The sequence below is a fragment of the Pseudophryne corroboree genome, chromosome 4, assembly GCF_028390025.1.
Source record: "Pseudophryne corroboree isolate aPseCor3 chromosome 4, aPseCor3.hap2, whole genome shotgun sequence".
In the NCBI taxonomy this organism is placed as follows: domain Eukaryota; kingdom Metazoa; phylum Chordata; class Amphibia; order Anura; family Myobatrachidae; genus Pseudophryne; species Pseudophryne corroboree.
The window spans coordinates 18,468,335-18,491,501 of NC_086447.1; the positions used below are offsets into that span (position 1 = coordinate 18,468,335).

General features: G+C 36.6%; 16 non-coding genes across 16 annotated transcripts; 9 read left to right on the plus strand and 7 right to left on the minus strand.

Annotated features, from left to right (window-relative positions):
- Nucleotides 1-6,793: 6,793 nt before the first annotated feature.
- Nucleotides 6,794-6,867, plus strand: TRNAN-GUU (transfer RNA asparagine (anticodon GUU)). The gene has a single exon. It is a non-coding gene; the product is annotated as a tRNA-Asn (tRNA).
- Nucleotides 6,868-7,704: 837 nt separating this feature from the next.
- TRNAM-CAU (transfer RNA methionine (anticodon CAU)) lies at nucleotides 7,705-7,776 on the minus strand. Its single transcript has one exon. It is a non-coding gene; the product is annotated as a tRNA-Met (tRNA).
- Nucleotides 7,777-7,962: 186 nt separating this feature from the next.
- Nucleotides 7,963-8,036, plus strand: TRNAN-GUU (transfer RNA asparagine (anticodon GUU)). Its single transcript has one exon. It is a non-coding gene; the product is annotated as a tRNA-Asn (tRNA).
- Nucleotides 8,037-10,038: 2,002 nt separating this feature from the next.
- TRNAM-CAU (transfer RNA methionine (anticodon CAU)) lies at nucleotides 10,039-10,110 on the minus strand. The gene has a single exon. It is a non-coding gene; the product is annotated as a tRNA-Met (tRNA).
- Nucleotides 10,111-10,296: 186 nt separating this feature from the next.
- TRNAN-GUU (transfer RNA asparagine (anticodon GUU)) lies at nucleotides 10,297-10,370 on the plus strand. Its single transcript has one exon. It is a non-coding gene; the product is annotated as a tRNA-Asn (tRNA).
- A 2,001-nt stretch (nucleotides 10,371-12,371) lies between these two features.
- On the minus strand, nucleotides 12,372-12,443 carry TRNAM-CAU (transfer RNA methionine (anticodon CAU)). Its single transcript has one exon. It is a non-coding gene; the product is annotated as a tRNA-Met (tRNA).
- A 186-nt stretch (nucleotides 12,444-12,629) lies between these two features.
- On the plus strand, nucleotides 12,630-12,703 carry TRNAN-GUU (transfer RNA asparagine (anticodon GUU)). The gene has a single exon. It is a non-coding gene; the product is annotated as a tRNA-Asn (tRNA).
- An 835-nt stretch (nucleotides 12,704-13,538) lies between these two features.
- On the minus strand, nucleotides 13,539-13,610 carry TRNAM-CAU (transfer RNA methionine (anticodon CAU)). The gene has a single exon. It is a non-coding gene; the product is annotated as a tRNA-Met (tRNA).
- A 186-nt stretch (nucleotides 13,611-13,796) lies between these two features.
- TRNAN-GUU (transfer RNA asparagine (anticodon GUU)) lies at nucleotides 13,797-13,870 on the plus strand. The gene has a single exon. It is a non-coding gene; the product is annotated as a tRNA-Asn (tRNA).
- A 3,169-nt stretch (nucleotides 13,871-17,039) lies between these two features.
- Nucleotides 17,040-17,111, minus strand: TRNAM-CAU (transfer RNA methionine (anticodon CAU)). Its single transcript has one exon. It is a non-coding gene; the product is annotated as a tRNA-Met (tRNA).
- Nucleotides 17,112-17,297: 186 nt separating this feature from the next.
- TRNAN-GUU (transfer RNA asparagine (anticodon GUU)) lies at nucleotides 17,298-17,371 on the plus strand. The gene has a single exon. It is a non-coding gene; the product is annotated as a tRNA-Asn (tRNA).
- An 836-nt stretch (nucleotides 17,372-18,207) lies between these two features.
- TRNAM-CAU (transfer RNA methionine (anticodon CAU)) lies at nucleotides 18,208-18,279 on the minus strand. The gene has a single exon. It is a non-coding gene; the product is annotated as a tRNA-Met (tRNA).
- A 186-nt stretch (nucleotides 18,280-18,465) lies between these two features.
- Nucleotides 18,466-18,539, plus strand: TRNAN-GUU (transfer RNA asparagine (anticodon GUU)). Its single transcript has one exon. It is a non-coding gene; the product is annotated as a tRNA-Asn (tRNA).
- Nucleotides 18,540-20,800: 2,261 nt separating this feature from the next.
- Nucleotides 20,801-20,874, plus strand: TRNAN-GUU (transfer RNA asparagine (anticodon GUU)). Its single transcript has one exon. It is a non-coding gene; the product is annotated as a tRNA-Asn (tRNA).
- Nucleotides 20,875-21,710: 836 nt separating this feature from the next.
- On the minus strand, nucleotides 21,711-21,782 carry TRNAM-CAU (transfer RNA methionine (anticodon CAU)). The gene has a single exon. It is a non-coding gene; the product is annotated as a tRNA-Met (tRNA).
- A 186-nt stretch (nucleotides 21,783-21,968) lies between these two features.
- On the plus strand, nucleotides 21,969-22,042 carry TRNAN-GUU (transfer RNA asparagine (anticodon GUU)). The gene has a single exon. It is a non-coding gene; the product is annotated as a tRNA-Asn (tRNA).
- Nucleotides 22,043-23,167: the final 1,125 nt, after the last annotated feature.

Genomic DNA, 23,167 nt, shown 5'->3' on the forward strand with positions numbered 1-23,167 from the left:
AAAAAACAGGAAGCACAATTTAGCATAGGGTTGCAGAGAAAAAAAATATGCAGGAAGAGAAATCCAATTGAGTGATTAATCAGCTCTCCATTTTATGGCTTTATTTTTATGCTAACACATTTGCTCTCTGAAAAGTGTCCACAAAGGCAAGTCTCTGATTAACACCTTTGTAGGAATGGTTTTTCACCTATTACTGATTAAAACTTGCTTCATTGGAAAGACAGCAAGATGCATCCTCATTACAATGTCCACTGAAATAATACAGTTTGACACCAGGAAACATAAACCTCACTGCATCCTTGCTGCTTTCTCAAGTGGGAATCTGTTTAATGTGAAAACCAGGTGATATCTAATCAGCACACAGGTAAGAAGTTAAGAAAATCTTTCTTTAAGGGTGAAGATGTTTCTCACAAAATCGTTGCCCCAATGCATCATTGAAATTCAAGCTGGAAAGATGATTTTGAAATATCAATTGTACATTTTGCATTGCTCTTCTGGTGACAATGTAGCTTGTTTTTGTCAATTACCATTTCAGTAATAGGGTAAAGAAAATTAAGTGGATTTCTGAAAGAAAACAATGCGGTCATTATACTATTAAAACAAATTAAAATGTTAAAAGTTATTGTACTTTAAGTAAAAATAAAAGAGTCAAAATATCAATTCCAGTTTTGGAAGAATTTTATTAACAAAAAAAATAAATGCACATAGCAGAGGATGGTTTCGATCCACCGACCTCTTGGTTATGGGCCCAGCACGCTTCCGCTGCGCCACTCTGCTGCTCATGTAAGTGTCAGAGATCCTGAAGTACTCACTCATCATGTGAAAGTACCAATGTGTTTCTTCGTTGGTCAATGGAAGAAAAATCTTGCAAAACTCTCCAGATTATTGCCTTTTTAACCTTTTTCTAGGAAACTTTCTAGATGAATGCTTTTTAGCCTTTGTCAGTACATGCTATTGCAAGCTGTCTCTGTGGCGCTATCGGTTAGCGCATTCAGCTGTTTACCAAAAGGTTGGTGATTCAATCCCACCAAGGGACGTAATTGACCTTGTGATTAAATTTTGGTGATCTTTAAGTAGACAAGTCAAAATTTCAAACCACCTCTTATAGTGTAGGGTACCTGGCCTTCTCTGATGCAATCAGAGTCATATTTGATTAAGTCATTTTATAAAAAACAGGAAGCACAATTTAGCATGGGGTTGCAGAGAAAAAAAATTATGCAGGCAGAGAAATCCAATTGAGTAATTAATCAGCTCTCCATTTTATGGCTTTATTTTTATGCTAACACATTTGCTCTCTGAAAAGTGTCCACAAAGCCAAGTCTCTGATTAACACCTTTGTAGGAATGGTTTTTCACCTATTACTGATTAAAACTTGCTTCATTGGAAAGGCAGCAAGATGCATCCTCATTACAATGTCCACTGAAATAATACAGGTTGACACCAGGAAACATAAACCTCACTGCATCCTTGCTGCTTTCTCAAGTGGGAATCTGTTTAATGTGAAAACCAGGTGATATCTAATCAGCACACAGGTAAGAAGTTAAGATAATCTTTCTTTAAGGGTGAAGATGTTTCTCACAAAATCGTTGCCCCAATGCATCATTGAAATTCAAGATGGAAAGATGATTTTCAAATATCAATTGTACATTTTGCATTGCTCTTCTGGTGACAATGTAGCTTGTTTTTGTCAATTACCATTTCAGTAATAGGGTAAAGAAAATTAAGTGGATTTCTGAAAGAAAACAATGCTGTCAATATACTATTAAAACAAATTAAAATGTTAAAAGTTATTGTACTTTAAGTAAAAATAAAAGAGTCAAAATATCAATCCCAGTTTTGGAAGAATTTAATTAACAAAAAAATAAGTGCACATAGCAGAGGATGGTTTCAATCCATCGACCTCTGGGTTATGGGCCCAGCACGCTTCCGCTGCGCCACTCTGCTGCTCATGTTAGTGTCAGAGATCCTGAAGTACTCACTCATCATGTGAAAGTACCAATGTGTTTCTTCGTTGGTCAATGGAAGAAAAATCTTGCAAAACTCTCCAGATTATTGCCTTTTTAACCTTTTTCTAGGAAACTTTCTAGATGAATGCTTTTTAGCCTTTGTCAGTACATGCTTTTGCAAGCTGTCTCTGTGGCGCAATTGGTAAGTGCATTCAGCTGTTAACCTAAAGGTTGGTGGTTCAATCCCACCCAGGGATGTTATTGACCGTGTGATCAAATTTTGGTGATCTTTAAGTAGACAAGTCAAAATTTCAAACCACCTCTTATAGTGTAGGGTACCTGGCCTTCTCTGATGCAATCAGAGTCAGATTTGATTAAGTCATTTTATAAAAAACAGGAAGCACAATTTAGCATGGGGTTGCAGAGAAAAAAAATTATGCAGGCAGAGAAATCCAATTGAGTGATTAATCAGCTCTCCATTTTATGGCTTTATTTTTATGCTAACACATTTGCTCTTTGAAAAGTGTCCACAAAGCCAAGTCTCTGATTAACACCTTTGTAGGAATGGTTTTTCACCTATTACTGATTAAAACTTGCTTCATTGGAAAGGCAGCAAGATGCATCCTCATTACAATGTCCACTGAAATAATACAGGTTGACACCAGGAAACATAAACCTCACTGCATCCTTGCTGCTTTCTCAAGTGGGAATCTGTTTTATGTGAAAACCAGGTGATATCTAATTAGCACACAGGTAAGAAGTTAAGAAAATCTTTCTTTAAGGGTGAAGATGTTTCTCACAAAATCGTTGCCCCAATGCATCATTGAAATTCAAGCTGGAAAGATGATTTTGAAATATCAATTGTACATTTTGCATTGCTCTTCTGGTGACAATGTAGCTTGTTTTTGTCAATTACCATTTCAGTAATAGGGTAAAGAAAATTAAGTGGATTTCTGAAAGAAAACAATGCTGTCAATATACTATTAAAACAAATTAAAATGTTAAAAGTTATTGTACTTTAAGTAAAAATAAAAGAGTCAAAATATCAATCCCAGTTTTGGAAGAATTTAATTAACAAAAAAATAAATGCACATTGCAGAGGATGGTTTCGATCCATCGACCTCTAGGTTATGGGCCCAGCACGCTTCCGCTGCGCCACTCTGCTGCTCATGTTAGTGTCAGAGATCCTGAAGTACTCACTCATCATGTGAAAGTACCAATGTGTTTCTTCGTTGGACAATGGAAGAAAAATCTTGCAAAACTCTCCAGATTATTGCCTTTTTAACCTTTTTCTAGGAAACTTTCTAGATGAATGCTTTTTAGCCTTTGTCAGTACATGCTTTTGCAAGCTGTCTCTGTGGCGCAATCGGTAAGCGCATTCGGCTGTTAACCTAAAGGTTGGTGGTTCAATCCCACCCAGGGATGTTATTGACCGTGTGATCAAATTGTGGTGATCTTTAAGTAGATAAGTCAAAATTTCAAACCACCTCTTATAGTGTAGGGTACCTGGCCTTCTCTGATGCAGTCAGATTTGATTAAGTCATTTTATAAGAAACAGGAAGCACAATTTAGCATGGGGTTGCAGAGAAAAAAAAATTATGCAGGCAGAGAAATCCAATTGAGTGATTAATCAGCTCTCCATTTTATGGCTTTATTTTTATGCTAACACATTTGCTCTTTGAAAAGTGTCCACAAAGCCAAGTCTCTGATTAACACCTTTGTAGGAATGGTTTTTCACCTATTACTGATTAAAACTTGCTTCATTGGAAAGGCAGCAAGATGCATCCTCATTACAATGTCCACTGAAATAATACAGGTTGACACCAGGAAACATAAACCTCACTGCATCCTTGCTGCTTTCTCAAGTGGGAATCTGTTTAATGTGAAAACCAGGTGATATCTAATCAGCACACAGGTAAGAAGTTAAGAAAATCTTTCTTTAAGGGTGAAGATGTTTCTCACAAAATCTTTGCCCCAATGCATCATTGAAATTCAAGCTGGAAAGATGATTTTGAAATATCAATTGTACATTTTGCATTGCTCTTCTGGTGACAATGTAGCTTGTTTTTGTCAATTACCATTTCAGTAATAGGGTAAAGAAAATTAAGTGGATTTCTGAAAGAAAACAATGCTGTCAATATACTATTAAAACAAATTAAAATGTTAAAAGTTATTGTACTTTAAGTAAAAATAAAAGAGTCAAAATATCAATCCCAGTTTTGGAAGAATTTAATTAACAAAAAAATAAGTGCACATAGCAGAGGATGGTTTCAATCCATCGACCTCTGGGTTATGGGCCCAGCACGCTTCCGCTGCGCCACTCTGCTGCTCATGTTAGTGTCAGAGATCCTGAAGTACTCACTCATCATGTGAAAGTACCAATGTGTTTCTTCGTTGGTCAATGGAAGAAAAATCTTGCAAAACTCTCCAGATTATTGCCTTTTTAACCTTTTTCTAGGAAACTTTCTAGAGGAATGCTTTTTAGCCTTTGTCAGTACATGCTTTTGCAAGCTGTCTCTGTGGCGCAATCGGTAAGTGCATTCAGCTGTTAACCTAAAGGTTGGTGGTTCAATCCCACCCAGGGATGTTATTGACCGTGTGATCAAATTTTGGTGATCTTTAAGTAGACAAGTCAAAATTTCAAACCACCTCTTATAGTGTAGGGTACCTGGCCTTCTCTGATGCAATCAGAGTCAGATTTGATTAAGTCATTTTATAAAAAACAGGAAGCACAATTTAGCATGGGGTTGCAGAGAAAAAAAATTATGCAGGCAGAGAAATCCAATTGAGTGATTAATCAGCTCTCCATTTTATGGCTTTATTTTTATGCTAACACATTTGCTCTTTGAAAAGTGTCCACAAAGCCAAGTCTCTGATTAACACCTTTGTAGGAATGGTTTTTCACCTATTACTGATTAAAACTTGCTTCATTGGAAAGGCAGCAAGATGCATCCTCATTACAATGTCCACTGAAATAATACAGGTTGACACCAGGAAACATAAACCTCACTGCATCCTTGCTGCTTTCTCAAGTGGGAATCTGTTTAATGTGAAAACCAGGTGATATCTAATCAGCACACAGGTAAGAAGTTAAGAAAATCTTTCTTTAAGGGTGAAGATGTTTCTCACAAAATCGTTGCCCCAATGCATCATTGAAATTCAAGCTGGAAAGATGATTTTGAAATATCAATTGTACATTTTGCATTGCTCTTCTGGTGACAATGTAGCTTGTTTTTGTCAATTACCATTTCAGTAATAGGGTAAAGAAAATTAAGTGGATTTCTGAAAGAAAACAATGCTGTCAATATACTATTAAAACAAATTAAAATGTTAAAAGTTATTGTACTTTAAGTAAAAATAAAAGAGTCAAAATATCAATTCCAGTTTTGGAAGAATTTAATTAACAAAAAAATAAGTGCTCATAGCAGAGGATGGTTTCGATCCAACGACCTCTGGATTATGGGCCCAGCACACTTCCGCTGCGCTACTCTGCTGCCCACGTAAGTGTCAGAGATCCTGAAGTACTCACTCATCATGTGAAAGTACCAATGTGTTTCTTCGTTGGTCAATGGAAGAAAAATCTTGCAAAACTGTCCAGATTATTGCCTTTTTAACCTTTTTCTAGGAAACTTTCTAGATGAATGCTTTTTAGCCTTTGTTAGTACATGCTTTTGCAAGTTGTCTCTGTGGTGCAATCGGTTAGCGCATTCGGCTGTTAACCGAAAGGCTGGTGTTTCAATACCACCCAGGGACGTAATTGACCTTGTGATCAAATTTTGCTGATCTTTAAGTAGACAAGTCAAAATTTCAAACCACCTCTTATAGTGTAGGGTACCTGGCCTTCTCTGATGCAATCAGAGTCAGATTTGATTAAGTCATTTTATAAAAAACAGGAAGCACAATTTAGCATGGGGTTGCAGAGAAAAAAAAATATGCAGGCAGAGAAATCCAATTGAGTGATTAATCAGCTCTCCATTTTATGGCTTTATTTTTATGCTAACACATTTGCTCTCTGAAAAGTGTCCACAAAGGCAAGTCTCTGATTAACACTTTTGTAGGAATGGTTTTTCACCTATTACTGATTAAAACTTGCTTCATTGGAAAGGCAGCAAGATGCATCCTCATTACAATGTCCACTGAAATAATACAGGTTGACACCAGGAAACATAAACCTCACTGCATCCTTGCTGCTTTCTCAAGTGGGAATCTGTTTAATGGGAAAACCAGGTGATATCTAATCAGCACACAGGTAAGAAGTTAAGAAAATCTTTCTTTAAGGGTGAAGATGTTTCTCAAAAAATCGTTGCCCCAATGCATCATTGAAATTCAAGATGGAAAGATGATTTTGAAATATCAATTGTACATTTTGCATTGCTCTTCTGGTGACAATGTAGCTTGTTTTTGTCAATTACCATTTCAGTAATAGGGTAAAGAAAATTAAGTGGATTTCTGAAAGAAAACAATGCTGTCAATATACTATTAAAACAAATTAAAATGTTAAAAGTTATTGTACTTTAAGTAAAAATAAAAGAGTCAAAATATCAATTCCAGTTTTGGAAGAATTTAATTAACAAAAAAATAAGTGCACATAGCAGAGGATGGTCTCGATCCACCGACCTCTCGGTTATGGGCCCAGCACGCTTCCACTGCGCCACTCTGCTGCTCATGTAAGTGTCGGAGATCCTGAAGTACTCACTCATCATGTGAAAGTACCAATGTGTTTCTTCGTTGGTCAATGGAAGAAAAATCTTGCAAAACTCTCCAGATTATTGCCTTTTTAACCTTTTTCTAGGAAACTTTCTAGATGAATGCTTTTTAGCCTTTGTCAGCACATGCTTTTGCAATCTGTCTCTGTGGCGCAATCGGTTAGCGCATTCGGCTGTTAACCGAAAGGTTGGTGGTTCAATCCCACCCAGGGACGTAATTGACCTTATGATCAAATTTTGCTGATCTTTAAGTAGACAAGTCAAAATTTCAAACCACCTCTTATAGTGTAGGGTACCTGGCCTTCTCTGATGCAATCAGAGTCAGATTTGATTAAGTCATTTTATAAAAAACAGGAAGCACAATTTAGCATGGGGTTGCAGAGAAAAAAAATGATGCAGGCAGAGAAATCCAATTGAGTGATTAATCAGCTCTCCATTTTATGGCTTTATTTTTATGCTAACACATTTGCTCTCTGAAAAGTGTCCACAAAGCCAAGTCTCTGATTAACACCTTTGTAGGAATGGTTTTTCACCTATTACTGATTAAAACTTGCATCATTGGAAAGGCAGCAAGATGCATCCTCATTACAATGTCCACTGAAATAATACAGGTTGACACCAGGAAACATAAACCTCACTGCATCCTTGCTGCTTTCTCAAGTGGGAATCTGTTTAATGTGAAAACCAGGTGATATCTAATCAGCACACAGGTAAGAAGTTAAGAAAATCTTTCTTTAAGGGTGAAGATGTTTCTCACAAAATCGTTGCCCCAATGCATCATTGAAATTCAAGAAGGAAAGATGATTTTGAAATATCAATTGTACATTTTGCATTGCTCTTCTGGTGACAATGTAGCTTGTTTTTGTCAATTACCATTTCAGTAATAGGGTAAAGAAAATTAAGTGGATTTCTGAAAGAAAACAATGCTGTCAATATACTATTAAAACAAATTAAAATGTTAAAAGTTATTGTACTTTAAGTAAAAATAAAAGAGTCAAAATATCAATTCCAGTTTTGGAAGAATTTTATTAACAAAAAAAAATAAATGCACATAGCAGAGGATGGTTTCGATCCACCGACCTCTGGGTTATGGGCCCAGCACGCTTCCGCTGCGCCACTCTGCTGCTCATGTAAGTGTCAGAGATCCTGAAGTACTCACTCATCATGTGAAAGTACCAATGTGTTTCTTCGTTGGTCAATGGAAGAAAAATCTTGCAAAACTCTCCAGATTATTGCCTTTGTAACCTTTTTCTAGGAAACTTTCTAGATGAATGCTTTTTAGCCTTTGTCAGCACATGCTTTTGCAAGCTGTCTCTGTGGCGCAATCGGTTAGCGCATTCGGCTGTTAACCGAAAGGTTGGTGGTTCAATCCCACCCAGGGACGTAATTGACCTTGTGATCAAACTTTGGTGATCTTTAAGTAGACAAGTCAAAATTTCAAACCACCTGTTATAGTGTAGGGTACCTGGCCTTCTCTGATGCAATCAGAGTCAGATTTGATTAAGTCATTTTATAAAAAACAGGAAGCACAATTTAGCATGGGGTTGCAGAGAAAAAAAATTATGCAGGCAGAGAAATCCAATTGAGTGATTAATCAGCTCTCCATTTTATGGCTTTATTTTTATGCTAACACATTTGCTCTCTGAAAAGTGTCCACAAAGCCAAGTATCTGATTAACACCTTTGTAGGAATGGTTTTTCACCTATTACTGATTAAAACTTGCTTCATTGGAAAGGCAGCAAGATGCATCCTCATTACAATGTCCACTGAAATAATACAGGTTGACACCAGGAAACATAAACCTCACTGCATCCTTGCTGCTTTCTCAAGTGGGAATCTGTTTAATGTGAAAACCAGGTGATATCTAATCAGCACACAGGTAAGAAGTTAAGAAAATCTTTCTTTAAGGGTGAAGATGTTTCTCACAAAATCGTTGCCCCAATGCATCATTGAAATTCAAGCTGGAAAGATGATTTTGAAATATCAATTGTACATTTTGCATTGCTCTTCTGGTGACAATGTAGCTTGTTTTTGTCAATTACCATTTCAGTAATAGGGTAAAGAAAATTAAGTGGATTTCTGAAAGAAAACAATGCTGTCAATATACTATTAAAACAAATTAAAATGTTAAAAGTTATTGTACTTTAAGTAAAAATAAAAGAGTCAAAATATCAATTCCAGTTTTGGAAGAATTTAATTAACAAAAAAATAAGTGCTCATAGCAGAGGATGGTTTCGATCCAACGACCTCTGGATTATGGGCCCAGCACACTTCCGCTGCGCTACTCTGCTGCCCACGTAAGTGTCAGAGATCCTGAAGTACTCACTCATCATGTGAAAGTACCAATGTGTTTCTTCGTTGGTCAATGGAAGAAAAATCTTGCAAAACTGTCCAGATTATTGCCTTTTTAACCTTTTTCTAGGAAACTTTCTAGATGAATGCTTTTTAGCCTTTGTTAGTACATGCTTTTGCAAGTTGTCTCTGTGGTGCAATCGGTTAGCGCATTCGGCTGTTAACCGAAAGGCTGGTGTTTCAATACCACCCAGGGACGTAATTGACCTTGTGATCAAATTTTGCTGATCTTTAAGTAGACAAGTCAAAATTTCAAACCACCTCTTATAGTGTAGGGTACCTGGCCTTCTCTGATGCAATCAGAGTCAGATTTGATTAAGTCATTTTATAAAAAACAGGAAGCACAATTTAGCATGGGGTTGCAGAGAAAAAAAATGATGCAGGCAGAGAAATCCAATTGAGTGATTAATCAGCTCTCCATTTTATGGCTTTATTTTTATGCTAACACATTTGCTCTCTGAAAAGTGTCCACAAAGGCAAGTCTCTGATTAACACCTTTGTAGGAATGGTTTTTCACCTATTACTGATTAAAACTTGCTTCATTGGAAAGGCAGCAAGATGCATCCTCATTACAATGTCCACTGAAATAATACAGGTTGACACCAGGAAACATAAACCTCACTGCATCCTTGCTGCTTTCTCAAGTGGGAATCTGTTTAATGGGAAAACCAGGTGATATCTAATCAGCACACAGGTAAGAAGTTAAGAAAATCTTTCTTTAAGGGTGAAGATGTTTCTCAAAAAATCGTTGCCCCAATGCATCATTGAAATTCAAGATGGAAAGATGATTTTGAAATATCAATTGTACATTTTGCATTGCTCTTCTGGTGACAATGTAGCTTGTTTTTGTCAATTACCATTTCAGTAATAGGGTAAAGAAAATTAAGTGGATTTCTGAAAGAAAACAATGCTGTCAATATACTATTAAAACAAATTAAAATGTTAAAAGTTATTGTACTTTAAGTAAAAATAAAAGAGTCAAAATATCAATTCCAGTTTTGGAAGAATTTAATTAACAAAAAAATAAGTGCACATAGCAGAGGATGGTTTCGATCCACCGACCTCTGGGTTATGGGCCCAGCACGCTTCCGCTGCGCCACTCTGCTGCTCACATAAGTGTCAGAGATCCTGAAGTACTCACTCATCATGTGAAAGTACCAATGTGTTTCTTCGTTGGTCAATGGAAGAAAAATCTTGCAAAACTCTCCAGATTATTGCCCTTTTAACCTTTTTCTAGGAAACTTTCTAGATGAATGCTTTTTAGCCTTTGTCAGCACATGCTTTTGCAAGCTGTCTCTGTAGCGCAATCGGTTAGCGCATTCGGCTGTTAACTGAAAGGTTGGTGGTTCAATCCCACCCAGGGACGTAATTGACCTTGTGATCAAATTTTGGTGATCTTTAAGTAGACAAGTCAAAATTTCAAACCACCTATTATAGTGTAGGGTACCTGGCCTTCTCTGATGCAATCAGAGTCAGATTTGATTAAGTCATTTTATAAAAAACAGGAAGCACAATTTAGCATGGGGATGCAGAGAAAAAAAATTATGCAGGCAGAGAAATCCAATTGAGTGATTAATCAGCTCTCCATTTTATGGCTTTATTTTTATGCTATCACATTTGCTCTCTGAAAAGTGTCCACAAAGCCAAGTCTCTGATTAACACCTTTGTAGGAATGGTTTTTCACCTATTACTGATTAAAACTTGCTTCATTGGAAAGGCAGCAAGATGCATCCTCATTACAATGTCCACTGAAATAATACAGGTTGACACCAGGAAACATAAACCTCACTGCATCCTTGCTGCTTTCTCAAGTGGGAATCTGTTTAATGTGAAAACCAGGTGATATCTAATCAGCACACAGGTAAGAAGTTAAGAAAATCTTTCTTTAAGGGTGAAGATGTTTCTCACAAAATCGTTGCCCCAATGCATCATTGAAATTCAAGATGGAAAGATGATTTTGAAATATCAATTGTACATTTTGCATTGCTCTTCTGGTGACAATGTAGCTTGTTTTTGTCAATTACCATTTCAGTAATAGGGTAAAGAAAATTAAGTGGATTTCTGAAAGAAAACAATGCTGTCAATATACTATTAAAACAAATTAAAATGTTAAAAGTTATTGTACTTTAAGTAAAAATAAAAGAGTCAAAATATCAATTCCAGTTTTGGAAGAATTTAATTAACAAAAAAATAAGTGCTCATAGCAGAGATTGGTTTTGATCCAACGACCTCTGGATTATGGGCCCAGCACACTTCCGCTGCGCTACTCTGCTGCCCATGTAAGTGTCAGAGATCCTGAAGTACTCACTCATCATGTGAAAGTACCAATGTGTTTCTTCGTTGGTCAATGGAAGAAAAATCTTGCAAAACTCTCCAGATTATTGCCTTTTTAACCTTTTTCTAGGAAACTTTCTAGATGAATGCTTTTTAGCCTTTGTTAGTACATGCTTTTGCAAGTTGTCTCTGTGGTGCAATTGGTTAGCGCATTCGGCTGTTAACCGAAAGGCTGGTGTTTCAATACCACCCAGGGACGTAATTGACCTTGTGATCAAATTTTGCTGATCTTTAAGTAGACAAGTCAAAATTTCAAACCACCTCTTATAGTGTAGGGTACCTGGCCTTCTCTGATGCAATCAGAGTCAGATTTGATTAAGTCATTTTATAAAAAACAGGAAGCACAATTTAGCATGGGGTTGCAGAGAAAAAAAATATGCAGGCAGAGAAATCCAATTGAGTGATTAATCAGCTCTCCATTTTATGGCTTTATTTTTATGCTAACACATTTGCTCTCTGAAAAGTGTCCACAAAGGCAAGTCTCTGATTAACACCTTTGTAGGAATGGTTTTTCACCTATTACTGATTAAAACTTGCTTCATTGGAAAGGCAGCAAGATGCATCCTCATTACAATGTCCACTGAAATAATACAGTTTGACACCAGGAAACATAAACCTCACTGCATCCTTGCTGCTTTCTCAAGTGTGAATCTGTTTAATGTGAAAACCAGGTGATATCTAATCAGCACACAGGTAAGAAGTTAAGAAAATCTTTCTTTAAGGGTGAAGATGTTTCTCACAAAATCGTTGCCCCAATGCATCATTGAAATTCAAGATGGAAAGATGATTTTGAAATATCAATTGTACATTTTGCATTGCTCTTCTGGTGACAATGTAGCTTGTTTTTGTCAATTACCATTTCAGTAATAGGGTAAAGAAAATTAAGTGGATTTCTGAAAGAAAACAATGCTGTCAATATACTATTAAAACAAATTAAAATGTTAAAAGTTATTGTACTTTAAGTAAAAATAAAAGAGTCAAAATATCAATTCCAGTTTTGGAAGAATTTAATTAACAAAAAAATAAGTGCACATAGCAGAGGATGGTTTCGATCCACCGACCTCTGGGTTATGGGCCCAGCACGCTTCCGCTGCGCCACTCTGCTGCTCACATAAGTGTCAGAGATCCTGAAGTACTCACTCATCATGTGAAAGTACCAATGTGTTTCTTCGTTGGTCAATGGAAGAAAAATCTTGCAAAACTCTCCAGATTATTGCCCTTTTAACCTTTTTCTAGGAAACTTTCTAGATGAATGCTTTTTAGCCTTTGTCAGCACATGCTTTTGCAAGCTGTCTCTGTAGCGCAATCGGTTAGCGCATTCGGCTGTTAACCGAAAGGTTGGTGGTTCAATCCCACCCAGGGACGTAATTGACCTTGTGATCAAATTTTGGTGATCTTTAAGTAGACAAGTCAAAATTTCAAACCACCTATTATAGTGTAGGGTACCTGGCCTTCTCTGATGCAATCAGAGTCAGATTTGATTAAGTCATTTTATAAAAAACAGGAAGCACAATTTAGCATGGGGTTGCAGAGAAAAAAAATTATGCAGGCAGAGAAATCCAATTGAGTGATTAATCAGCTCTCCATTTTATGGCTTTATTTTTATGCTATCACATTTGCTCTCTGAAAAGTGTCCACAAAGCCAAGTCTCTGATTAACACCTTTGTAGGAATGGTTTTTCACCTATTACTGATTAAAACTTGCTTCATTGGAAAGGCAGCAAGATGCATCCTCATTACAATGTCCACTGAAATAATACAGGTTGACACCAGGAAACATAAACCTCACTGCATCCTTGCTGCTTTCTCAAGTGGGAATCTGTTTAATGTGAAAACCAGGTGATATCTAATCAGCACACAGGTAAGAAGTTAAGAAAATCTTTCTTTAAGGGTAAAGATGTTTCTCACAAAATCGTTGCCCCAATGCATCATTGAAATTCAAGATGGAAAGATGATTTTGAAATATCAATTGTACATTTTGCATTGCTCTTCTGGTGACAATGTAGCTTGTTTTTGTCAATTACCATTTCAGTAATAGGGTAAAGAAAATTAAGTGGATTTCTGAAAGAAAACAATGCTGTCAATATACTATTAAAACAAATTAAAATGTTAAAAGTTATTGTACTTTAAGTAAAAATAAAAGAGTCAAAATATCAATTCCAGTTTTGGAAGAATTTAATTAACAAAAAAATAAGTGCACATAGCAGAGGATGGTTTCGATCCACCGACCTCTGGGTTATGGGCCCAGCACGCTTCCGCTGCGCCACTCTGCTGCTCACATAAGTGTCAGAGATCCTGAAGTACTCACTCATCATGTGAAAGTACCAATGTGTTTCTTCGTTGGTCAATGGAAGAAAAATCTTGCAAAACTCTCCAGATTATTGCCTTTTTAACCTTTTTCTAGGAAACTTTCTAGATGAATGCTTTTTAGCCTTTGTCAGCACATGCTTTTGCAAGCTGTCTCTGTGGCGCAATCGGTTAGTGCATTCGGCTGTTAACCGAAAGGTTGGTGGTTCAATCCCACCCAGGGACGTAATTGACCTTGTGATCAAATTTTTGTGATCTTTAAGTAGACAAGTCAAAATTTCAAACCACCTGTTATAGTGTAGGGTACCTGGCCTTCTCTGATGCAATCAGAGTCAGATTTGATTAAGTCATTTTATAAAAAACAGGAAGCACAATTTAGCATGGGGTTGCAGAGAAAAAAAATTATGCAGGCAGAGAAATCCAATTGAGTGATTAATCAGCTCTCCATTTTATGGCTTTATTTTTATGCTAACACATTTGCTCTCTGAAAAGTGTCCACAAAGCCAAGTCTCTGATTAACACCTTTGTAGGAATGGTTTTTCACCTATTACTGATTAAAACTTGCTTCATTGGAAAGGCAGCAAGATGCATCCTCATTACAATGTCCACTGAAATAATACAGGTTGACACCAGGAAACATAAACCTCACTGCATCCTTGCTGCTTTCTCAAGTGGGAATCTGTTTAATGTGAAAACCAGGTGATATCTAATGAGCACACAGGTAAGAAGTTAAGAAAATCTTTCTTTAAGGGTGAAGATGTTTCTCACAAAATCGTTGCCCCAATGCATCATTGAAATTCAAGCTGGAAAGATGATTTTGAAATATCAATTGTACATTTTGCATTGCTCTTCTGGTGACAATGTAGCTTGTTTTTGTCAATTACCATTTCAGTAATAGGGTAAAGAAAATTAAGTGGATTTCTGAAAGAAAACAATGCTGTCAATATACTATTAAAACAAATTAAAATGTTAAAAGTTATTGTACTTTAAGTAAAAATAAAAGAGTCAAAATATCAATTCCAGTTTTGGAAGAATTTAATTAACAAAAAAATAAGTGCTCATAGCAGAGGATGGCTTTGATCCAACGACTTCTGGATTATGGGCCCAGCACACTTCCGCTGCGCTACTCTGCTGCCCACGTAAGTGTCAGAGATCCTGAAGTACTCACTCATCATGTGAAAGTACCAATGTGTTTCTTCGTTGGTCAATGGAAGAAAAATCTTGCAAAACTCTCCAGATTATTGCCTTTTTAACCTTTTTCTAGGAAACTTTCTAGATGAATGCTTTTTAGCCTTTGTTAGTACATGCTTTTGCAAGTTGTCTCTGTGGTGCAATTGGTTAGCGCATTCGGCTGTTAACCGAAAGGCTGGTGTTTCAATACCACCCAGGGACGTAATTGACCTTGTGATCAAATTTTGGTGATCTTTAAGTAGACAAGTCAAAATTTCAAACCACCTCTTATAGTGTAGGGTACCTGGCCTTCTCTGATGCAATCAGAGTCAGATTTGATTAAGTCATTTTATAAAAAACAGGAAGCACAATTTAGCATGGGGTTGCAGAGAAAAAAAAATATGCAGGCAGAGAAATCCAATTGAGTGATTAATCAGCTCTCCATTTTATGGCTTTATTTTTATGCTAACACATTTGCTCTCTGAAAAGTGTCCACAAAGGCAAGTCTCTGATTAACACCTTTGTAGGAATGGTTTTTCACCTATTACTGATTAAAACTTGCTTCATTGGAAAGGCAGCAAGATGCATCCTCATTACAATGTCCACTGAAATAATACAGTTTGACACCAGGAAACATAAACCTCACTGCATCCTTGCTGCTTTCTCAAGTGTGAATCTGTTTAATGTGAAAACCAGGTGATATCTAATCAGCACACAGGTAAGAAGTTAAGAAAATCTTTCTTTAAGGGTGAAGATGTTTCTCACAAAATCGTTGCCCCAATGCATCATTGAAATTCAAGCTGGAAAGATGATTTTGAAATATCAATTGTACATTTTGCATTGCTCTTCTGGTGACAATGTAGCTTGTTTTTGTCAATTACCATTTCAGTAATAGGGTAAAGAAAATTAAGTGGATTTCTGAAAGAAAACAATACTGTCAATATACTATTAAAAAAAATTAAAATGTTAAAAGTTATTGTACTTTAAGTAAAAATAAAATAGTCAAAATATCAATTCCAGTTTTGGAAGAATTTAATTAACAAAAAAATAAGTGCTCATAGCAGAGGATGGTTTCGATCCAACGACCTCTGGATTATGGGCCCAGCACGCTTCCGCTGCGCTACTCTGCTGCCCACGTAAGTGTCAGAGATCCTGAAGTACTCACTCATCATGTGAAAGTACCAATGTGTTTCTTCGTTGGTCAATGGAAGAAAAATCTTGCAAAACTGTCCAGATTATTGCCTTTTTAACCTTTTTCTAGGAAACTTTCTAGATGAATGCTTTTTAGCCTTTGTTAGTACATGCTTTTGCAAGTTGTCTCTGTGGTGCAATCGGTTAGCGCATTCGGCTGTTAACCGAAAGGCTGGTGTTTCAATACCACCCAGGGACGTAATTGACCTTGTGATCAAATTTTGCTGATCTTTAAGTAGACAAGTCAAAATTTCAAACCACCTCTTATAGTGTAGGGTACCTGGCCTTCTCTGATGCAATCAGAGTCAGATTTGATTAAGTCATTTTATAAAAAACAGGAAGCACAATTTAGCATGGGGTTGCAGAGAAAAAAAAATATGCAGGCAGAGAAATCCAATTGAGTGATTAATCAGCTCTCCATTTTATGGCTTTATTTTTATGCTAACACATTTGCTCTCTGAAAAGTGTCCACAAAGCCAAGTCTCTGATTAACACCTTTGTAGGAATGGTTTTTCACCTATTACTGATTAAAACTTGCTTCATTGGAAAGGCAGCAAGATGCATGCTCATTACAATGTCCACTGAAATAATACAGGTTGACACCAGGAAACATAAACCTCACTGCATCCTTGCTGCTTTCTCAAGTGGGAATCTGTTTAATGTGAAAACCAGGTGATATCTAATCAGCACACAGGTAAGAAGTTAAGAAAATCTTTCTTTAAGGGTGAAGATGTTTCTCACAAAATCGTTGCCCCAATGCATCATTGAAATTCAAGATGGAAAGATGATTTTGAAATATCAATTGTACATTTTGCATTGCTCTTCTGGTGACAATGTAGCTTGTTTTTGTCAATTACCATTTCAGTAATAGGGTAAAGAAAATTAAGTGGATTTCTGAAAGAAACCAATACTGTCAATATACTATTAAAAAAAATTAAAATGTTAAAAGTTATTGTACTTTAAGTAAAAATAAAAGAGTCAAAATATCAATTCCAGTTTTGGAAGAATTTAATTAACAAAAAAATAAGTGCACATAGCAGAGGATGGTTTCGATCCACCGGCCTCTGGGTTATGGGCCCAGCACGCTTCCGCTGCGCCACTCTGCTGCTCATGTAAGTGTAAGAGATCCTGAAGTACTCACTCATCATGTGAAAGTACCAATGTGTTTCTTCGTTGGTCAATGGAAGAAAAATCTTGCAAAACTCTCCAGATTATTGCCTTTTTAACCTTTTTCTAGGAAACTTTCTAGATGAATGCTTTTTAGCCTTTGTCAGTACATGCTTTTGCAAGCTGTCTCTGTGGCGCAATCGGTTAGCGCATTCGGCTGTTAACCGAAAGGTTGGTGGTTCAATCCCACCCAGGGACGTAATTGACGTTGTGATCAAATTTTGCTGATCTTTAAGTAGACAAGTCAAAATTGCAAACCACCTTTTATGGTGTAGGGTACCTGGCCTTCTCTGATGCAATCAGAGTCATATTTGATTAAGTCATTTTATAAAAAACAGGAAGCACAATTTAGCATTGGGGTTGCAGAGAAAAAAAATTATGCAGGCAGAGAAATCCAATTGAGTGATTAATCAGCTCTCCATTTTATGGCTTTATTTTTATGCTAACACATTTGCTCTCTGAAAAGTGTCCACAAAGCCAAGTCTCTGATTAACACCTTTGTAGGAATGGTTTTTCACCTATTACTGATTAAAACTTGCTTCATTGGAAAGGCAGCAAGATGCATCCTCATTACAATGTCCACTGAAATAATACAGGTTGACACCAGGAAACATAAACCTCACTGCATCCTTGCTGCTTTCTCAAGTGGGAATCTGTTTAATGTGAAAACCAGGTGATATCTAATCAGCACACAGGTAAGAAGTTAAGAAAATCTTTCTTTAAGGGTGAAGATGTTTCTCACAAAATCGTTGCCCCAATGCATCATTGAAATTCAAGATGGAAAGATGATTTTGAAATATCAATTGTACATTTTGCATTGCTCTTCTGGTGACAATGTAGCTTGTTTTTGTCAATTACCATTTCAGTAATAGGGTAAAGAAAATTAAGTGGATTTCTGAAAGAAAACAATGCTGTCAATATACTATTAAAACAAATTAAAATGTTAAAAGTTATTGTACTTTAAGTAAAAATAAAAGAGTCAAAATATCAATTCCAGTTTTGGAAGAATTTAATTAACAAAAAAATAAGTGCACATAGCAGAGGATGGTTTCGATCCACCGGCCTCTGGGTTATGGGCCCAGCACGCTTCCGCTGCGCCACTCTGCTGCTCATGTAAGTGTAAGAGATCCTGAAGTACTCACTCATCATGTGAAAGTACCAATGTGTTTCTTCGTTGGTCAATGGAAGAAAAATCTTGCAAAACTCTCCAGATTATTGCCTTTTTAACCTTTTTCTAGGAAACTTTCTAGATGAATGCTTTTTAGCCTTTGTCAGTACATGCTTTTGCAAGCTGTCTCTGTGGCGCAATCGGTTAGCGCATTCGGCTGTTAACCGAAAGGTTGGTGGTTCAATCCCACCCAGGGACGTAATTGGCCTTGTGATCAAATTTTGCTGATCTTTAAGTAGACAAGTCAAAATTGCAAACCACCTTTTATGGTGTAGGGTACCTGGCCTTCTCTGATGCAATCAGAGTCATATTTGATTAAGTCATTTTATAAAAAACAGGAAGCACAATTTAGCATTGGGGTTGCAGAGAAAAAAAATTATGCAGGCAGAGAAATCCAATTGAGTGATTAATCAGCTCTCCATTTTATGGCTTTATTTTTATGCTAACACATTTGCTCTCTGAAAAGTGTCCACAAAGCCAAGTCTCTGATTAACACCTTTGTAGGAATGGTTTTTCACCTATTACTGATTAAAACTTGCTTCATTGGAAAGGCAGCAAGATGCATCCTCATTACAATGTGCACTGAAATAATACAGGTTGACACCAGGAAACATAAACCTCACTGCATCCTTGCTGCTTTCTCAAGTGTGAATCTGTTTAATGTGAAAACCAGGTGATATCTAATCAGCACACAGGTAAGAAGTTAAGAAAATCTTTCTTTAAGGGTGAAGATGTTTCTCACAAAATCGTTGCCCCAATGCATCATTGAAATTCAAGCTGGAAAGATGATTTTGAAATATCAATTGTACATTTTGCATTGCTCTTCTGGTGACAATGTAGCTTGTTTTTGTCAATTACCATTTCAGTAATAGGGTAAAGAAAATTAAGTGGATTTCTGAAAGAAAACAATACTGTCAATATACTATTAAAAAAAATTAAAATGTTAAAAGTTATTGTACTTTAAGTAAAAATAAAATAGTCAAAATATCAATTCCAGTTTTGGAAGAATTTAATTAACAAAAAAATAAGTGCTCATAGCAGAGGATGGTTTCAATCCAACGACCTCTGGATTATGGGCCCAGCACGCTTCCGCTGCGCTACTCTGCTGCCCACGTAAGTGTCAGAGATCCTGAAGTACTCACTCATCATGTGAAAGTACCAATGTGTTTCTTCGTTGGTCAATGGAAGAAAAATCTTGCAAAACTGTCCAGATTATTGCCTTTTTAACCTTTTTCTAGGAAACTTTCTAGATGAATGCTTTTTAGCCTTTGTTAGTACATGCTTTTGCAAGTTGTCTCTGTGGTGCAATCGGTTAGCGCATTCGGCTGTTAACCGAAAGGCTGGTGTTTCAATACCACCCAGGGACGTAATTGACCTTGTGATCAAATTTTGCTGATCTTTAAGTAGACAAGTCAAAATTTCAAACCACCTCTTATAGTGTAGGGTACCTGGCCTTCTCTGATGCAATCAGAGTCAGATTTGATTAAGTCATTTTATAAAAAACAGGAAGCACAATTTAGCATGGGGTTGCAGAGAAAAAAAAATATGCAGGCAGAGAAATCCAATTGAGTGATTAATCAGCTCTCCATTTTATGGCTTTATTTTTATGCTAACACATTTGCTCTCTGAAAAGTGTCCACAAAGCCAAGTCTCTGATTAACACCTTTGTAGGAATGGTTTTTCACCTATTACTGATTAAAACTTGCTTCATTGGAAAGGCAGCAAGATGCATGCTCATTACAATGTCCACTGAAATAATACAGGTTGACACCAGGAAACATAAACCTCACTGCATCCTTGCTGCTTTCTCAAGTGGGAATCTGTTTAATGTGAAAACCAGGTGATATCTAATCAGCACACAGGTAAGAAGTTAAGAAAATCTTTCTTTAAGGGTGAAGATGTTTCTCACAAAATCGTTGCCCCAATGCATCATTGAAATTCAAGATGGAAAGATGATTTTGAAATATCAATTGTACATTTTGCATTGCTCTTCTGGTGACAATGTAGCTTGTTTTTGTCAATTACCATTTCAGTAATAGGGTAAAGAAAATTAAGTGGATTTCTGAAAGAAAACAATACTGTCAATATACTATTAAAAAAAATTAAAATGTTAAAAGTTATTGTACTTTAAGTAAAAATAAAAGAGTCAAAATATCAATTCCAGTTTTGGAAGAATTTAATTAACAAAAAAATAAGTGCACATAGCAGAGGATGGTTTCGATCCACCGGCCTATGGGTTATGGGCCCAGCACGCTTCCGCTGCGCCACTCTGCTGCTCATGTAAGTGTAAGAGATCCTGAAGTACTCACTCATCATGTGAAAGTACCAATGTGTTTCTTCGTTGGTCAATGGAAGAAAAATCTTGCAAAACTCTCCAGATTATTGCCTTTTTAACCTTTTTCTAGGAAACTTTCTAGATGAATGCTTTTTAGCCTTTGTCAGTACATGCTTTTGCAAGCTGTCTCTGTGGCGCAATCGGTTAGCGCATTCGGCTGTTAACCGAAAGGTTGGTGGTTCAATCCCACCCAGGGACGTAATTGACCTTGTGATCAAATTTTGCTGATCTTTAAGTAGACAAGTCAAAATTGCAAACCACCTTTTATGGTGTAGGGTACCTGGCCTTCTCTGATGCAATCAGAGTCATATTTGATTAAGTCATTTTATAAAAAACAGGAAGCACAATTTAGCATTGGGGTTGCAGAGAAAAAAAATTATGCAGGCAGAGAAATCCAATTGAGTGATTAATCAGCTCTCCATTTTATGGCTTTATTTTTATGCTAACACATTTGCTCTCTGAAAAGTGTCCACAAAGCCAAGTCTCTGATTAACACCTTTGTAGGAATGGTTTTTCACCTATTACTGATTAAAACTTGCTTCATTGGAAAGGCAGCAAGATGCATCCTCATTACAATGTCCACTGAAATAATACAGGTTGACACCAGGAAACATAAACCTCACTGCATCCTTGCTGCTTTCTCAAGTGGGAATCTGTTTAATGTGAAAACCAGGTGATATCTAATCAGCACACAGGTAAGAAGTTAAGAAAATCTTTCTTTAAGGGTGAAGATGTTTCTCACAAAATCGTTGCCCCAATGCATCATTGAAATTCAAGATGGAAAGATGATTTTGAAATATCAATTGTACATTTTGCATTGCTCTTCTGGTGACAATGTAGCTTGTTTTTGTCAATTACCATTTCAGTAATAGGGTAAAGAAAATTAAGTGGATTTCTGAAAGAAAACAATGCTGTCAATATACTATTAAAACAAATTAAAATGTTAAAAGTTATTGTACTTTAAGTAAAAATAAAAGAGTCAAAATATCAATTCCAGTTTTGGAAGAATTTAATTAACAAAAAAATAAGTGCACATAGCAGAGGATGGTTTCGATCCACCGGCCTCTGGGTTATGGGCCCAGCACGCTTCCGCTGCGCCACTCTGCTGCTCATGTAAGTGTAAGAGATCCTGAAGTACTCACTCATCATGTGAAAGTACCAATGTGTTTCTTCGTTCGTCAATGGAAGAAAAATCTTGCAAAACTCTCCAGATTATTGCCTTTTTAACCTTTTTCTAGGAAACTTTCTAGATGAATGCTTTTTAGCCTTTGTCAGTACATGCTTTTGCAAGCTGTCTCTGTGGCGCAATCGGTTAGCGCATTCGGCTGTTAACCGAAAGGTTGGTGGTTCAATCCCACCCAGGGACGTAATTGGCCTTGTGATCAAATTTTGCTGATCTTTAAGTAGACAAGTCAAAATTGCAAACCACCTTTTATGGTGTAGGGTACCTGGCCTTCTCTGATGCAATCAGAGTCATATTTGATTAAGTCATTTTATAAAAAACAGGAAGCACAATTTAGCATTGGGGTTGCAGAGAAAAAAAAATATGCAGGCAGAGAAATCCAATTGAGTGATTAATCAGCTCTCCATTTTATGGCTTTATTTTTATGCTAACACATTTGCTCTCTGAAAAGTGTCCACAAAGCCAAGTCTCTGATTAACACCTTTGTAGGAATGGTTTTTCACCTATTACTGATTAAAACTTGCTTCATTGGAAAGGCAGCAAGATGCATCCTCATTACAATGTCCACTGAAATAATACAGGTTGACACCAGGAAACATAAACCTCACTGCATCCTTGCTGCTTTCTCAAGTGGGAATCTGTTTAATGTGAAAACCAGGTGATATCTAATCAGCACACAGGTAAGAAGTTAAGAAAATCTTTCTTTAAGGGTGAAGATGTTTCTCACAAAATCGTTGCCCCAATGCATCATTGAAATTCAAGATGGAAAGATGATTTTGAAATATCAATTGTACATTTTGCATTGCTCTTCTGGTGACAATGTAGCTTGTTTTTGTCAATTACCATTTCAGTAATAGGGTAAAGAAAATTAAGTGGATTTCTGAAAGAAAACAATGCTGTCAATATACTATTAAAACAAATTAAAATGTTAAAAGTTATTGTACTTTAAGTAAAAATAAAAGAGTCAAAATATCAATTCCAGTTTTGGAAGAATTTAATTAACAAAAAAATAAGTGCTCATAGCAGAGGATGGTTTTGATCCAACGACTTCTGGATTATGGGCCCAGCACACTTCCGCTGCGCTACTCTGCTGCCCACGTAAGTGTCAGAGATCCTGAAGTACTCACTCATCATGTGAAAGTACCAATGTGTTTCTTCGTTGGTCAATGGAAGAAAAATCTTGCAAAACTGTCCAGATTATTGCCTTTTTAACCTTTTTCTAGGAAACTTTCTAGATGAATGCTTTTTAGCCTTTGTTAGTACATGCTTTTGCAAGTTGTCTCTGTGGTGCAATCGGTTAGCGCATTCG